The following is a 16,431-nucleotide window of genomic DNA, read 5'->3' on the forward strand; positions in this document are numbered from 1 at the left end:
ACGCAAAATACAACACTTTCAAGAAATAAAAGTGGTAAAGTTTTGCCCAAAATTGGGCGTTTTGGGTTTCGGACTAGAACACCTAGGTTAAAACCCGAAGGGGTTAACCTAAGTAGAACACTACGTAATCCCACCCAAGTTTAAGAATTTTTTTTTTAAATCATTTTTTGTCATCCTGTTATTATCCATATTTTAACTATATTTCATATTTTTAGGATTTTTATCTTTTTAGTCCAAATTTAAGATAGCAAAAATAGTCCAAGTTATTAAATTAGTCCACAAGTCTTTAAATCAGCCCATATAGTCCATAGGTTTCAAAATGTCCAAATTAGTCCCATAGTTTATAAAATTGATCGTTTTCAGTCCAATATACATACTAAAATAGTTCGTTTTTATTTTTAAAGTTACATGTTATATTAATTTCCCAAAATCGGTTTTGCATAGTATAAAAATTGAGTTTTGGCGACTTTAAACATGGGATAATCTTTTAAGGGTTCCAATTTTATAAATAAATACACAAGCAAGAAACTTAAATACATAAATAAATAGAAGAGAAATTGGGCCGACCAAGCCCAATAGAGATATTATGCAACGGGGTAACCTCGGGTCCAAACGTATGCTCCATTTTTGCTCCAGATTTGGTAGACTCGATCTAGATGCGTTAGTGGGCCCCACCAACGGGTTTGGGTGGACAAAGATACAAACGGGTATACACAATATTAGAATACATTCATGAATCAAACTAAGTACAAAATTAAAAGGGCTAAAAATAATTATTACAATGCCAAAAAATGAATTACAACTTTATTGGGCCTGGCCCGTTAATAATAACTAACAACACTAACTAATCAATGTGGCCCAGACATGCAACAGGCCCAAAATAGATAATGACAATAGTTCAGGTATGAGTAGTGCAAGTAACAGGCCCAAACAACAAATAACAAGCCCAATTTCTTTTTCTTTCTCAAAATCTTTCTAAGTGTCAAAGGGTGATATACATGGTATACTACTAGTATACCAACTGATTTTCTTTGAATTTTATCTAAGTGTTAAAGCCATAGCATACATGATATACTAACTAGTATACTACTCAATTTTCATCTTAAATTTTCTAAGTGTCAAGGGTGTGATATACACAATATACCATTAGTATACCACTGAAAAATGAAGAGCAAAACCTTCAAAAGGGCATACCCTCCACATATACTTGATATACACTACATATTCTATTAACATTAGCTATAAAATACCACATACAAATCACATAAAAAGCTTCAAATTTTCCCAGTAATCCCCACCATTTTATAGTTAAACACTAAGCTATCAGTAGAAGTTATACAAACAAGCAGTCAACTCCTTACAACATACAACCTCAATGTTAATTCTCAACATGTTTAGAGCAAGAATGACTCAGAAAAGTTCAGTGATCAAGAGGAAAGCAGACAAATAGTTTCAAGCAATGTAGAGGCTATTAATGCAAGGTATAACAAGTATCAAAACTTAGAAACAGTTAGGCATAGTAGGGGAAAACATGGCACACTCCAAGTGATAAAACAAGCAGCATTGATGAATGAAGGAATAAGGAAGCAAAAGGTCACATGTTTAAGGGGATGAAGCAGATGAAACAAGGCCAAAATTTATACTCATAGTCCTTGTTTTCAACTTTTTAGGAGAATTCAGCAATCAAAGAAGACAAAGTGATGAATTTAGCCAATCATGAGTTCATTTTTAGCTAACAAGAAACTGAATCAATGCCAAAACCATTCTTAAACTGATCAGTTCTTATCCAAGGGTCATAGTAGCAAGTTTCATTACTCAAAGTCCATTTTATGTCGGTTTTAAACTCATTTTCAAACCTAAGTAATCCTAGAAAGTCATTCAAGATTAACACATAAGCAGTTTTTAAACCAAAACCCTAGAAATATACACAGACAAGTGGTTTTTTACAAGAATACAAAGACTTAAGTTTATTTTAAGATCTGTTCTCATCATTTAGCCATTTTAAACCATTCTAAAGCATCACTTAAACTAAGTTTCAATTACTAACAATAAATCATAGGAACACAGGCTTATCTTTCAATATTCTGACCAGTTTATACAGTAAGCATTGGCATGTAACTTCAAGTCAAGTAAAATAGTCCATAATCTACTCAAAACCCATTCAACAAACTCAATATGCACTAAAACAGTCATAGCAGGACTAGAAGTACTCAAGAAAACACAGAACAGTAATCAAATAGCCACAAAATAGAAGAATAATACCTCAGCCTCTTTAAACTAACAAATGAAATAGACAATAAGAACTAAAACCAACATCTAACTCATTTTAACCCTGTTTTAACCTCATTATCTAATAACTAGCACTTAACACCCTTTCAAATTTCATTATACTGTTGCTATAACAAAGCAACCTAAAAAAAGTTCCAATGAAACAGTAACTAAGGATCAAAACTAGCAATCTTACCCCATTTCAAACCTATTTTAGCCTTAATACTTACTAGTTAACACTTAAGAACCTTTTTAACCTAATCATAGTAGTATTACAACACAGCAACCTCAAAAATTTCAGTGAAACGGTAAACAAACACCAAAACCAACATCTACTTCTTTTAACCTTTATTTTTTAGTCTCAATACCAAGCAACTAATGATAAAAGCCCTTTAAACTTCATTATGCTAGTATTATAATACCACAACATGATAAGTTCAATGAAACAGTAAACCAATAGCCTTTATACTAACATAAACTACATTACAACAGGTATACACACTAGATTCTACAAACAATAACTTGAAATAGCTTTGAAATCAAATATAAACAAGATAAGACATTAAACAAGTTAAAACAGGAATAGAATGAACTAGAATAAAGTATTACCTTTTTGTAGGGCAACCAAAAGATCAAAGAGGAGGGATTGGATCAACACTTCAACAATTCCAACACTTAACCCTTGAAAATAGCCCTTTGTTTTTTGATTTTTTGCTAATATATTGTAGTATATTTGTGGATAATATATGTATAGTATTGATATATTGTAGTAATTTCAGTAGTATATAGATAGTATACTTGGTATATTAATAGGATTTTAGTAATGAGGGTTTAGAACCTTTTCAAATTCTCCCAAATTTTTCCAGAAAAAGCTCTCCCTTAGAATGGCAATCAAGCCTTCTATTTATAGCACTCAAAGTAGGGTTTAGGGATAGAAATGGAAAGAAATCAGTCCACAACCGACTTTCCCCCCAAACCTATAAATCCTAATTTCAAATAAATTCAAATTTTAGTAAAGGACCAACAATTTCTCCACAAATTTGTACTAATTCGTACTATATCCAACCAGAATTCAGCATAAATCACATAATATACCAAAATTCTAACAAACTGTACCCTAAAAAATCCAAATAAAATCCAATAAAATAGCAAAATACTAGGATAGTACACCTAGTCACAAATAAAACAAATCCAACACATTTTAACTATACAATCGTACCCCAACAGATAAAATCCCCCCAAAAATAGTACCCGAATCAAATGAACTTATGGGAAATTACCCCAGGTCCTTCATTTGTTATATGTGGCACACAAGTTGGCCAAGGGCTCGAGGCCCCGCCCATGGCAACCACATACACGAAGAAACCGAGCAACATCCCAATAAACAAGTCAAATTCGAGACCACAAAATGAGAATTATACGAAAATAAACCTGGAAATCATGAGGAAACATGATAGAGGACAAAAGCCCTCAAAAATCCGGTGAAGAACAGCCGTGGATTGGCCTGAACTGGCCATCGACGGCGGAACCCTATAAAATCGCAAAAATCGCCTGAGAAGTTGAGGGAAAGGTCGGGGATAAAAAATGAATATAGGGGGGGGGGGGGGGGGGGGGAAGTTTATTTTAATAAAATTTTACTCTCCTTTTATTAATAAGTTCTCCCCCTTTAGTTTTTTAAAAAAGTTTAAATTAATCTTTCCTTTTAATGAAAACACTTTTTCCAAACATTGTACTCATTTAATAAAATACATATTCTTTAAAATGTATTCGTCTAAAACTTCCTCGTAAAAATAACTTTTGACGAAAAGAAGATTTATAATACGTAGTTTTAAAATACAAGCTTTAAAACAAACCCAATATTGACATAGTTCCGAGCAATATTTAAAAATGTGAAAAATGCGGTCAAAATGAGCCGTAATTCATACGTCGTCTTAATTAACAATTTTCTGGAGTTAGATGGAGCGGGATACATATCTTCTTTTCAAATCATATTTGTGAAAGTAAATAACTCGTAATTTTCTTTTAATTTTCATATTTTATGAAATAATAATAAAATGTCAATTTTTGTAATTTTCTCAGGATTTTTGAATTTTTAATTTTTAAGGGTGTATTCTTACTCTGTTTTGGACTTCGGAATTTTGAAAATTAAAAATACGTGTCTTATGATGAAAAGTGTCATGACAAAGCAATAGGGAGAGTGCTTGTGGACAATGGATGGGGCCTCAATATTTGCCCTATCACCACATTGACACAGCTTGGTTGTAACATAGGCAAGATTCGCTAGAGTGGGACAAACGTCAGGGGATTTGATGGATCTCTAAGTGATTCCCTGGGAGAGACAGACATGCAAATCTAGGTCGGGCTTGCATCCTTCACAGCAGAATTCCAGGTCATGGCAATCGCTGCCAACTACAATATGCTCCTGGGAAGACCCTAGATCCACTTCCCTAGTACGGTACCATCAAGTCTGCACCAGGCCATAAAATTTGAATGGCAGGGCCAGGAAATTATAGTTGAAGTTGAGAAGGATACCCAGAAACATTCTTACAACATTGTACCAGCAATCGAAGGGAGTCCCAACAGATCAAACTTCCACGTGGTAGAATACGTCGGGCCCACCCACTCAGATGGGGAGGTCGATAGACCAATGCCAGCAGTCTACAAAATGATTGCTTCCACCATGCTGAGAAGTTGTTTTGAAACAGGATAAGGCCTAGGAAGAGACCTCGAAAGGATAACAGAGTTTGTGCCAATCCCAAAAGAGAGTTACCACTTCGGTCTAGGGTATACTCCCAGTAAAGATGAGATCACAAGGGCAATCAAGAGAGAGCCCAGACCAAGGAATTTACCTCGTCCAATTCCGGGTCTGTACTAGTTATTCCCGAGAAAGATGTCGATGCTAAATGAAGAAGAAATTGATGGGGGTCTCGAGTCGTTATTCCAAGAAGAGGGATGCTACGCGGTCATTGAAGAAAGTCAGGAGATGCTCACCATACGCAGTCTGAAGCCAAGAGAACGCTTGAACAATTGGACATCTACTTCCCTCTTGGCTCCTCGGTAGAGATATGGATTTTCTTAAAATCTTTTGCTAAAAGCGGCGACATCGGTTGAGGCCCGACAGATTGCCTTTTCCAAATTACTTCGTGATGTTTAAAAATGGAAATGGTCCGACATTGTTCCGAACCAGGACCACCGTTGTAATCAATTATTCTTGAATTAATAAAAAGCCTCGATCTATATAAAAGTGCTACCTTTAACAGATAATAATAACGAAAATTTTCTAACTAACTGCGCGTAACGAACAATAATAAACCTAACTTTACTTTGCCTCCCTTTTCAGTAGTAACTGTAATAAAACAACCGAAAATGTCATGACGTCTCGTGAAATGAACGAGGAAAACAACCAACAGGAATACGGGGAGTACGATGAATCGTACATGATGCCAGAGGGATTGGTAGAAGAATTGGAAGAATTAGAAGATAAGAAAAAGCCGAATATGGATAAAACTGAAGTGGTCAACCTCGGTGACGAAGAGGATCTCAAGGAGACACGGATCAGTGCTCACTTGGAAGCTCTACTGAAAGAAGAGCTCATAGCTCTATTGAAGGAATATGTGGACGTCTTTGTCCAGTCAACGTAGATATGCCGGGATTAAACACTAAAATAGTGGCCCACATATTACCCACCAAGGAGGGTTTTTCCCCAGTTAAGCAAAAAACGCGAACACTTAAGCCAGACATGAGTATCAAGATAAAGGAGGAAGTAGAGAAATAAATCAAGTCTGGAATAGTGGAGGTGACGTCCTACCCCACTGGGGTGGCCAACATAGTGCCAATACCCAAAAAGGACAGAAAGATTTGAATCTGTGTGGACTACCGAGATCTCAACCGGGCAAGTTCAAAAGACAACTTTCCTCTCCCGAACATCCATATTCTAATAGACCACTGAGCCAAGAATAAGCTACAGTCATTCGTGGATTGTTTCGCCGGGTACCATCAAATACTCATGAGTGAAGAAGACGCTGAAAAGACAGCCTTTATCACCCCTTGAGGAGTCTACCATTATAGGGTAATGCCATTCGGCCTCAAAAACACTAGCGGCACGTACATGAGAGCTATGACCATCCTGTTCCATTATATGATGCATCGAGAGATTGAAGTCTATATGGAAGATGTAATCATAAAATCAAGGGAAAGCTCAGAACATACCGTGCACTTGCGTAAGTTCTTCGACAGACTTCACAAATTCAATCTAAAGCTAAACCCTACAAAGTACGTATTTGGAGTACCTGCGGGTAAGTTGCTAGGATTCATAGTCAGCCGTAGGGGTATTGAACTAGAACCTACCAAAATTAAACTAATTCAGGAGTTACCATCTCCCCAGACCAAGAAAGAAGTCATGAGCTTCTCGGGAAGGCTGAACTGCATTGGGCGGTTCATAGCCCAGTCAACTGTGATTATAGAGCCAATCCTTAAGTTACTCAAGAAGGACGCCCCACAAATTGGACGGAAGAATGTCAAGAGGCTTTTGACAAAATCAAGAGATACCTTTCAAATCCTCCCGTCTTGGTGCTGCCCAGGCAAGGGAGTCCTCTGTTACTGTATTTGTCGGTATCAAAAAGTGCTTTCGGGTGCATTCTTTCCCAGCATGATGAAGAGGGCAAAAAGGTTCATGCCATCTACTATTTGAGTAAGAAGTTCACTTCCTGCGAAGTGCGGTATACGCTCGTAGAGAAAACCTGTTATGCTTTGACCCGGATTGCCCAAAAGCTAAGGCGCTACCTATGAGTGTTCACCACCCAACTCATATAGAGAATGGATCCACTGAGATACATTTTCCAGCAACCGATGCCCATAGGAAAATTGGCTAAATGGCAGATGCTACTAAGCGAATTCGACAACGTGTACATAGTAAAAAAGGCAATCAAAGGACAAGCCCTAGCTAAACTTCTGGCGGAAAGTCCCATCGATGACAAACTTGAAACATTACGAACTTTCTTCCCAGACGAAGAAGTAATGGCTGTGGAAGAAGAGGTGGGAGAGCCGTACTGGGGTTGGACTATTTTTCGATGGAGCAGTCAATTACAAAGGATCAGGCATCAGGGTGGTGTTAATATCATAAACAGGACAACACTATCCGATGGCCGCAAAGCTCAACTTCAGATGTACCAACAACATGGCGGAATATGAAGTATGTATCCTCGGCCTTAGGATTGTGATGGATATGAACATACATGAGTCACGTTGGTAGTCGGGGACTCCGATTTACTCATAAACCAAGTGAAAGGAAATTGCGCAATAAAAAATGATAAGATACTCCCATATGTGAACCTGGTACAGAGATTGTGCGGGAGATTCAAGAGTATTAACTTCAAGCATACTCCAACGGCTCAAAATGAGTTCGCAGACGCATTGGCTACGAGAGCGTCTATGATCCAGCACCTTGAGAGTACTCACATTGATTCGTTAGAGATCATACAGAGAGAAGAACTGGCTCACTGTGCCCATGTCGAGGCCAAGCCAAAAGGCTAACCATGGTATGCCGACATCAAGGCCTACTTGGAGAAAGGAGAGCACCCCCCCAGAGAGTTTAGCAAATCAAAAGAAGACCATCAGGAGGTTGGCTAATGGGTTCTTCTTGAACAAAGAAGTGTTGTACAAAAGGACCCCTGACCTTGGGTTGCTCAGGTGTGTGGACGCCGAGGAGGCTACAAAATTGCTAAAAGAGGCGCACCTAGGGGCATGCGGACCCCACATGAATGGATTCATCCTTGCTAAGAAAATCCTAAGGACAGGATATTACTGGATGACCATGGAGCACGACTCCTATAAATTCGTGCAAAAGTGCCATCAGTGTCAAATACACGGGGATCTGATCAAAGTTCCCCCCCCCCCACAGAACTACATATAATGAGCTTACCTTGGCCGTTCGTGGCATGGGGGATAGACGTCATAGGACCCATCGAGCCTCCGGACTCCAAAGGACATCGCTTCATCTTAGTCACCATAGACTACTTCACTAAATGGGTGGAGGCAACTTCCCACAAATCAGTGTACCAAAAAAGTCATAGCCGACTTCGTCAAAAACAATCTAATATGTCGTTTCGGTGTGCCGGAATCTATCATTACAGACAATGGTGCCAGTCTGAATAGCCATTTGATGAAGAACATCTATGAGAAATTCAAGGTCACCCACAAAAACTCTACTGCCTACCGGCGACAGATGAATGGAGCCGTACAGGCCGCCAACAAGAACATCAAAAGAATCCTGAGAAAAATGGTTGATAATAACAAGAATTGGCACGAGCAGTTACCTTATGCTTTGTTGGGGTACAGAACGCCAACTCGAACTTCAATTGAAGCAACCCCATACCTCCTTGTCTACGGTACAGAAGCGGTCATACCCGCAGAAGTTGAAGTCCCTTCACTCAGGATTATCCAAGAGGCAGAGCTAAAAGATGCAGAACGGGTTAGAAATCGTTATGAACAACTAGCCATGATAGAGGAAAAGAGAATGGTGGCAGTATGCCATGGATAACTATACAGGAAAAGGATGTCTCGAGCCTTCAACAAGCGGGGTCGGACTCGACTTTTTCGGATCAGACAGCTTGTGCTCAAGCGAGTCTTCCCTTACCAAGAGGAATATAAAGTGAAATTCGCGCCAAACTGTTAAGGACCATACATGGTCAAGAAAGTACTCTCAGGAGGAACTGTAGTCATAGCCAAGATGGACGGACAAGAGAGGCCCAAGGCCATCAATACAGATGCGCTCAAGAGATACTACATTTAGGATTTCATTTGCTTTTAATCGCATTATTATTTTCGTGTAATCGTACCTTTTGCTTCTAATCGTACTTTGTAATAGAATAGGAGAAAACAAATCATCTATGTAATGAACTACGCAATGACATGACTTCCTCACAGTGGGATACGTAGGCAGTCCTTACCAGACCCGATCACTTTATTAGTAAAACCAAAACTCAAGCAAAACTAAATGAATTTCAAGTTGAAAATGAATTCCAAGGCATTTCTAATTGTCCCACATCAGTTGAACTCCAAAAATTGGGACTTTTGTTCTACTATAAATAGAAGCCCTTTCGTTTCATTTTAAGAAGAAGTTCTGAGCCCAAAAATTGGTTTTACACCAATAGTGGGTTTTTCACAACCCCTAGAGTAAGAAGAATCAGAAACCCGGCTAAGCCTGTTACACCCCGTATCTTCGAAGAAGAACTTATCAAATTTGAAACATAAGTACGTTGAGTTACGGTTAAGTAAAACCACTTTGTAACGTAAGGAGAAAGCATTACTAAGTATATTTAATGAGTGAAGGATGTATATAAGGTATACCGGAAGGTTTTATAACAAAATGAGTGAAAGAAATGGAGTAGTACGACTTTGGAGAAAGGATGGGTGAAGTTTTGCGTGAAAATTTTGGTCCAATTTGGGGGACGAATATCTCTTCGCATATGAAGTGTTTTGAAGTGAAACAAAAGCTTAAAATGAAGTTCGTCGAGTCTAGCTTTCAACGCAACAAATCGCTCATTGATAAGACATCGGAGTAGAGAATTATGGACATTAAAAGTTCGGCTGACAAAGCAGAAACGCGTGCTACGATCTTGTGCTACAGCACCGACTTGCTACGTACTTTACTACAAAATTGCTACAGTGACCCGACCCGAATTTGACCCTTATATAAGGGGTAAAACCCCTTTTTTTTTCACCAGATTTTAGCCCTAGAAATTTCCAAAAAATTGGTAGAGGAGAGTGAGGATACCAAAAAGTGAGCAATTTTCAAGTGACGGAATATTAGTTTAGGTCCGGATAACGCGTGGTTGTGATTGTAGTCTTGTTTTGCGGTGGATTTTGACGTGGATTCAAAGTGGATATCGGAGACATTGCTACTTCAACAAATGTAAGGTATGGATCTCTTTCTATTTACGCTAATAGATTCATTCACGAAGGTAGAGTGGTTAAATAATTGTATAGTAAGTGGGTTAGTTACGGAAGTTGAAAAATAGCATGTGGGCTGTTTTATGGTATATATTAGTGTTGGAAATGATATTATTGATGTTGGTATGGTTGTTGTTGTTGTTGGTTCTTTGAATTGAGATTTCGGGCTAGGCATATAAACGGGGGAGATCGCCGATTTTCGGCGAGATATAAAATAGTTTAATTTGAAAACTTAGGACTAGTGTACGGTGATGAGTCTAACGTTAGTGTAATTGATCTCGAATATAGATTTACGAAGACGGATAGGCGTAACTAGTACGAAGTCGAACAGGTATGTTAAGGCTCGTCCTTTTCTTTCAAAGGCATGATTCCTATGGTATGATTCCATAAGTGTTTTCATAACCTCCTTGATTTCAAAGCTAGAAGTTTATGACTCTTAAAGCTTCTTATGATGTTAAGAACGAGAATGTTTTTATGAGGATTACGTTGAGGATGATTTTATGCTTAAAGGTCTCAAATATGATTTCAACGATGATATGAAAATGTTAAGCTATTTCATGATTTTCTCGATTTATTTCATTGTTGTTGATCTCACCTTATAAATTGTTCCTCAAGGTGGGATAGAGCGATAGTTTTCATTTGAACTCCTATGCATGCCATGAGTATAATATATGTATATGGCTACTTTGTGACATTAGAGAGCTCTATTATTTCATTTTGATTATGCATCGCACTCATTTTCATTCTTCGTGTATATGTAAGGCACGATTGTGGGGGGGTGACGCTGTGACCTTTGTTGTGTATTACAAGGCCCAGTTGACAGGGGGTGATGCTGTGGCCCTTGTTGTGATGTGTATATATATGGCACAGTTGACAGGGGGTGTGCTGTGGCCTTTGTTGTGATGTGTATATATATGGCACAGTTGACAGGGGGTGTGCTGTGGCCTTTGTTGTGATGTGTATATATATGGCACAGTTGACAGGGGTGTCTTTGTGGCCTTTGTTGTGATGTGTATATATATGGCACAATTAACAGGGGGTGCGCCATGGCCTTTGTTGTGATGTGTATATGTATGGCACAGTTGACAGGGGGTGACGCTGTGGCCTTTGTTATGATGTGTATATATATGGCACAGTTGACAGGGGGTGACGCTGTGGCCTTTGTTGTGATATTTCTATGGATATATGTGTTTCTTTGATATAGCTATCGATGCATTTATTTTGCCCATTCATTGACACGCCTCAAATGTTTTCCAGGATTTTATGTATATGTTGATTTCATGCCTTACATACTCAGTACACTATTCGTACTGACCCCCTTTCTTCGAGGGCTACGTTTTATGCCCGCAGGTACAGACACTCAGTTTGGTGATCCTCCGGCTTAGGACTTCTGCCCAGCCACTTGGAGAGCTCCATTGTTCCGGAGCTTGAGTTATTTTGGTACAGATCCTTTTGACGTAGACTTTGTTATACTCTTTGAGGTTTGTAGACATATATGGGTTGTGTATATACGGTTTGGTCAGCTATATCGATGTAGTTCGTCTTGGATGTCCCCGTGTATAGTGGCAGCCTTGTCGGCTTGCATATTTGTTATGTTTTGGTTAACTGTGACTTCTCAGGAGACAGGTTCTTTCTGATGTATGACATGATGAGTTCACAACATGCTTTTACAGAGTGCCATATTGTTTTCAGTTTCAGTCGGATTATATCTAGCGGGTCGTATACGGGTGCCCAGCTCAGGCACTAGTCATGGCCCATCGGTTTGGGTCGTGACAAAAGTGGTATCAGAGCAGTTCATCCTCGGAGTGTCTACAGACCGTGTCTAGTAGAGTCTTGTTTATCGGTGTGTTGTGCACCACATCTATAAACAGGAAGCTACAGGACATTTAGGATGTCATCTTTCTTTCTGATCATAGATCGTGCAAAGAGAGCCAATGATAGGAAAGCTCGTTCTTGATATGATTTTTGTTAAATTGCAGGATTGTTATTGGAGAAGAGGACAATTTCGGTTAATGGGAGCGTAAGTGAGGCCGAAGGGGACATGAGACCGTATCACCCGTCGACTCTGGATCGAGGATGTCAAGAGGTATAAGAAAAAGCATCAGCTATTCCATTGAGACGGACCCATCGGAGAATGTGGCTCTAGTAGGAGGCGACTCGACTGAGAAATCATATGACAAAGACCCGTTTAAGGGTTCACGAGACTCCTGTGGACGAAGACGTAATTGAGGAAGTACAAAGTTTGGCACATCTAGATTTTCCCTACGTTTCAGCATTATGTTAGGCCAGACTAGTAGACAGTGGGAAGACAAGGATGAGGAGTACACTTCACTCTATAGCCCACCAGATCAGGCTAAGGACCGATCGGCTACAGGTATACGAGTTCTTATTGGAATTTCCTATGTGCGTATGTAATTACTTCAGGGTAATACTGAATAGTGATGAGCGGAAATCCTAAAGGGGATCAGTGACTTAAGTATTTGGAGGTAACTGCGATTAAGATGCTTTCGCCACCATTGGGAATCTTGAAAGCTAGGATGAAAAGTAGTCATACATGCAGATTGAAGGTGATTATTGAGGATTTCAAAGGCCAAAATAGCATTTGCTTAGTCGGAAGAGTAAGAGATCCTTTTAATCTGGAGGGAGATGCATTACGAGAATTTATTGGGGCCCGTTAGAACTTCAACTGGTTCTAGGTCATGCGATAAAGGTCACGCAGTAGGGTGGATGTGATCGTACCAGCACTAACGCACCGGATCCCATTAGCACTCCAAGGTTAAGCGTGCTGGGGTGAGAGAAATACTAGGATGGGTGACCCCCTAGGAAGTATATTAAGAGTCCTACAAATTCAGACATAAGAGACAGATGAGAAGCTAGAGTAGCCTAAGGGAAATTAGAGTATGTGGAGTGGTTAGAAACTCTAAAAGGTTGCGAAGGATGAAGCGGACTAGACCAGCAAAGAGGAAAAAAAAGTGCATCACAGCTCTAGAATTAGGATGAGTTTGAATAGTATTGGGAAGTACTTTGTAAGCAAGATATATATATATATATATATATATATATATATATATATATATATATATATATATATATGTATGTGTATATATATATCCCATATGTGCGTGTGTGTGTGTGCCAATCGGTATATGTGTCCCGACGAACCGACGTTGCGGTATGCGAAGGCATCAACCGAACAGGGTAGTGAAGTTCAAGTGACAAATGTTACAAGGTAAGTTGATGTTACTTTCACTACAAGTTAGAGTTGGAAAGCCTTAATGCGATAATATCAGGAAAAGGAAGAAAGTGAATATATAGAAAGTAAAGAGATTAAAATGTCTTGAGAAAAGGGAAAAGTGTAAGAAATGAGGGTGAGTGAAGCTTCCAAGAGAGACGACGGGCAAGGCAAGGGATTAATTGGATAAAAATTTGAAGGTAGGCAAGCAAAGGGGATAAAGGATGGTAGTATGGAATAAAAGACGAATGCGTGGGGTCAGGGAATAGACTTCGATAAGTGGGACTAAAGGATAGTAACCACAACTAGGAATGTGAAGTAAGAGAAAGAATGATCAGGCCTTGCAACGATACTAAGAGATTTCCAGCTCTCGAGAGGTATATAAAGGGATAAATGTGTGGTCATACTGACACGGTTGCCTCGGACACGGAGAAGCTTCCCCAAAAGATGATTTAAGAATAGAATGGATTAGCATGTTTAAAGGAATATTTCACGAACTTTAGGGTCGATACTATAAGATAATAAGTAGAGAAGGGCGCTCGGGGAGGAAGGAACTCAAGGAAGGTTTGAGGATGAAAGCAGGAAAGGTACACTAATGGGCTGGTCAAAAGGAGAGGAAAGAAGAAGAAAGAAAGAAAAGAAAAATTGAGAAATCACCAAGGACAAGTGAGAGGATAATGAACTAACAAAGCTAACCGGGAGGTAGTACATCAATGACATGGGATGAGGATAAGGAATACCGAGATTTAATTATAAAGGAAATAGAAGGATGTATGGGAAATATTCATGAGTATGGACTAGCCTTGGCGGTAGGAAGGAGAAGAAAGAAGAGGGTATATTTGCAAGGAATTCATGACATGAACAAGAAGTGGCAGAACACTGGAAGAACTACAACGCATAGGTGGGACGCAAATAAGTAGTTAAGGAAAATTTTGGATAAGTGAGCTAAGTGAATAAAAGGATTGATAGTGGAAGTGGAAGTGGAAGAGTGTAGCATATTAACTCTCAATGATATATTGTAGACGTAGAGTGAAACCGGAAACTCAGAGTAAGTAGAAATTCAGTGATAATAGTTGTGGAGGAAGACGAGGGATAAAAGAGCAAAGTGTGACCAAACGTTCTGTAAAATGTGTTGATCCGTTGATTTAGGAAATGTTCAGTCATAAAAGGTAGGAGTAGAAAGGCCTTAAAGAAGGCAGCGAGAATGGATCTGTAATGCATAAGCGCTTCGTTCAAATGCAAAGCCCTCGATTAGCGAGTAAAGGAAAATAAGTCAAGTTATACGATGAGAGAATTTGGTATTATAAGAGACCAAAGGAGTTGGAGGATCGTTAAGGTTGGCCAATGACTACTGATATTCGGGAGTTACTATTGTATAAGAACACCCTTATAAGGGGGGAAGAGCAGATCTAGTCCTGAAACGAGGTATGGCATTGTCAAAATTTCAAGGAAAGAAAGATGTTAGCTTAAAGAAGCCAAAATTTGGGATGTAGTGGCATATTAAGAGTGCATTAAGAGGGAGCAGAAATGAATTAAAGATAAGTATACCACAAAGCAGGTATGAAAAGAAATTAAAATGGATCAAGAGAATACTTCATGCGGATGTGAGATATGACATTTCTAGACCAGGAAAATTTGTGTCACACCTAAATAGGCAGCGACATATCCTAAAGAGTAATAAAGAGAGTAAGAAAGCTCTGCAAGCTAACTACAAAGAGAATGACGAAATGGATGATGAGTACAAAGGAAACTTTGGGTTGCAACGGAAGAAAATCTTGATATTAAAGGAAAAATATGAAAATCTTAACAAAGGGTGTAACCATAAGCGGTGTGGCGATCTCTAAGAGAGGAAGAACGATGTGGGTGTAGATAGAAAGGCAGCTGCATCACTAGAAATTAGAAAGTATATCACGGGTCACTAACCATGCGGAGCATAAGGGTATGTATTATAGAATTATATGAATCATCAGCGTAAGGTTATGCCCCGCAGATGGGAATGGACACATCGGGAAGCCAAGAAGGAATGACAGCTAACGAAGTGATCATTGGAATGAGGAAGTCAAGGGTAAGTATACCATACCAATGTTTTAAAAGAAGCTGTGGTAAAGTGAGAATTGTCCTAACTTCATAATTATAAGTTATGTTGCAAGAGTTAAGGCAAAGGAATTAAAGGGAGAGTTGACAAGAGCTCAAAGATATTGTGAGCAATAAACCGGTTCGAACTATGATTATTGGTTCATCGCAAAATATAATCCTGCTACGAGAAATAATAAAGATGGTGATGGAACATTAGGAACCGTTAAGAGATTGTATTGAGGATATGCTTATAACTGATCATGGAAGGGAATTAAGATGGATGGTTGAAGAAACGTAACCGTTAAGAATAAGGATTTGTCAGTAGCAGAGTACCGCTGAACAAGCAATAGGACATTAGTATAAGAAAATTTATGATGAATCGGAAAGCTTGGCTGATGAATTACGAGGGGATAATGTAGCACGTATCTAAGCTCAACAAGTACAAGTACGGATAGCCAAGATAGCATCAGAGGAGTCAACAAAAGAAAGTGCTGTATTCGAGCAAGGGAGTTATCCGTTAATAAATAAATGAGGAACGAAGAGGAAGGACGCTCGTAGGACGGCTAGTAGCCGTGGCGTGGCTAGTTAAACCACGGGAATGAAGACAGAATGAAAACGGAATACTAGTTGACTTGTGATCATATACATGAGGATTGAAGACTGTACGACTCACAAATGAATTGGACAAGGAGCTAAGAAAGAGCAGGACGAAACTGACCAAATTATAGTATAAGTATATGGTAATCGAACAAAAATTCAGTGAGGATATTGAGGATCGGCGCACTACAACATTCGAGGATGAATGTTTTTAAGGGGGGAAGGATGTTACACCCCGTATCTTCGAAGAAGCAATTATCAAATTTGAAACATAAGTACGTTGAGTTACGGTTAAGTAAAACCACTTT

General features: G+C 39.0%; 1 long non-coding RNA gene across 1 annotated transcript; it reads right to left on the reverse strand.

Moving 5' to 3' along the window:
* Positions 1-482: 482 nt before the first annotated feature.
* LOC132053585 (uncharacterized) lies at positions 483-3,837 on the reverse strand. Its single transcript, XR_009414157.1, has 2 exons — positions 3,549-3,837; positions 483-630 (listed from the first exon to the last, which is right to left on the reverse strand). It is a non-coding gene; the product is annotated as an uncharacterized LOC132053585 (long non-coding RNA).
* Between the last annotated feature and the right edge of the window lie 12,594 nt (positions 3,838-16,431).

The sequence above is a fragment of the Lycium ferocissimum genome, chromosome 4 (genome assembly GCF_029784015.1).
Source record: "Lycium ferocissimum isolate CSIRO_LF1 chromosome 4, AGI_CSIRO_Lferr_CH_V1, whole genome shotgun sequence".
Classification (NCBI taxonomy): Eukaryota; Viridiplantae; Streptophyta; class Magnoliopsida; order Solanales; family Solanaceae; genus Lycium; species Lycium ferocissimum.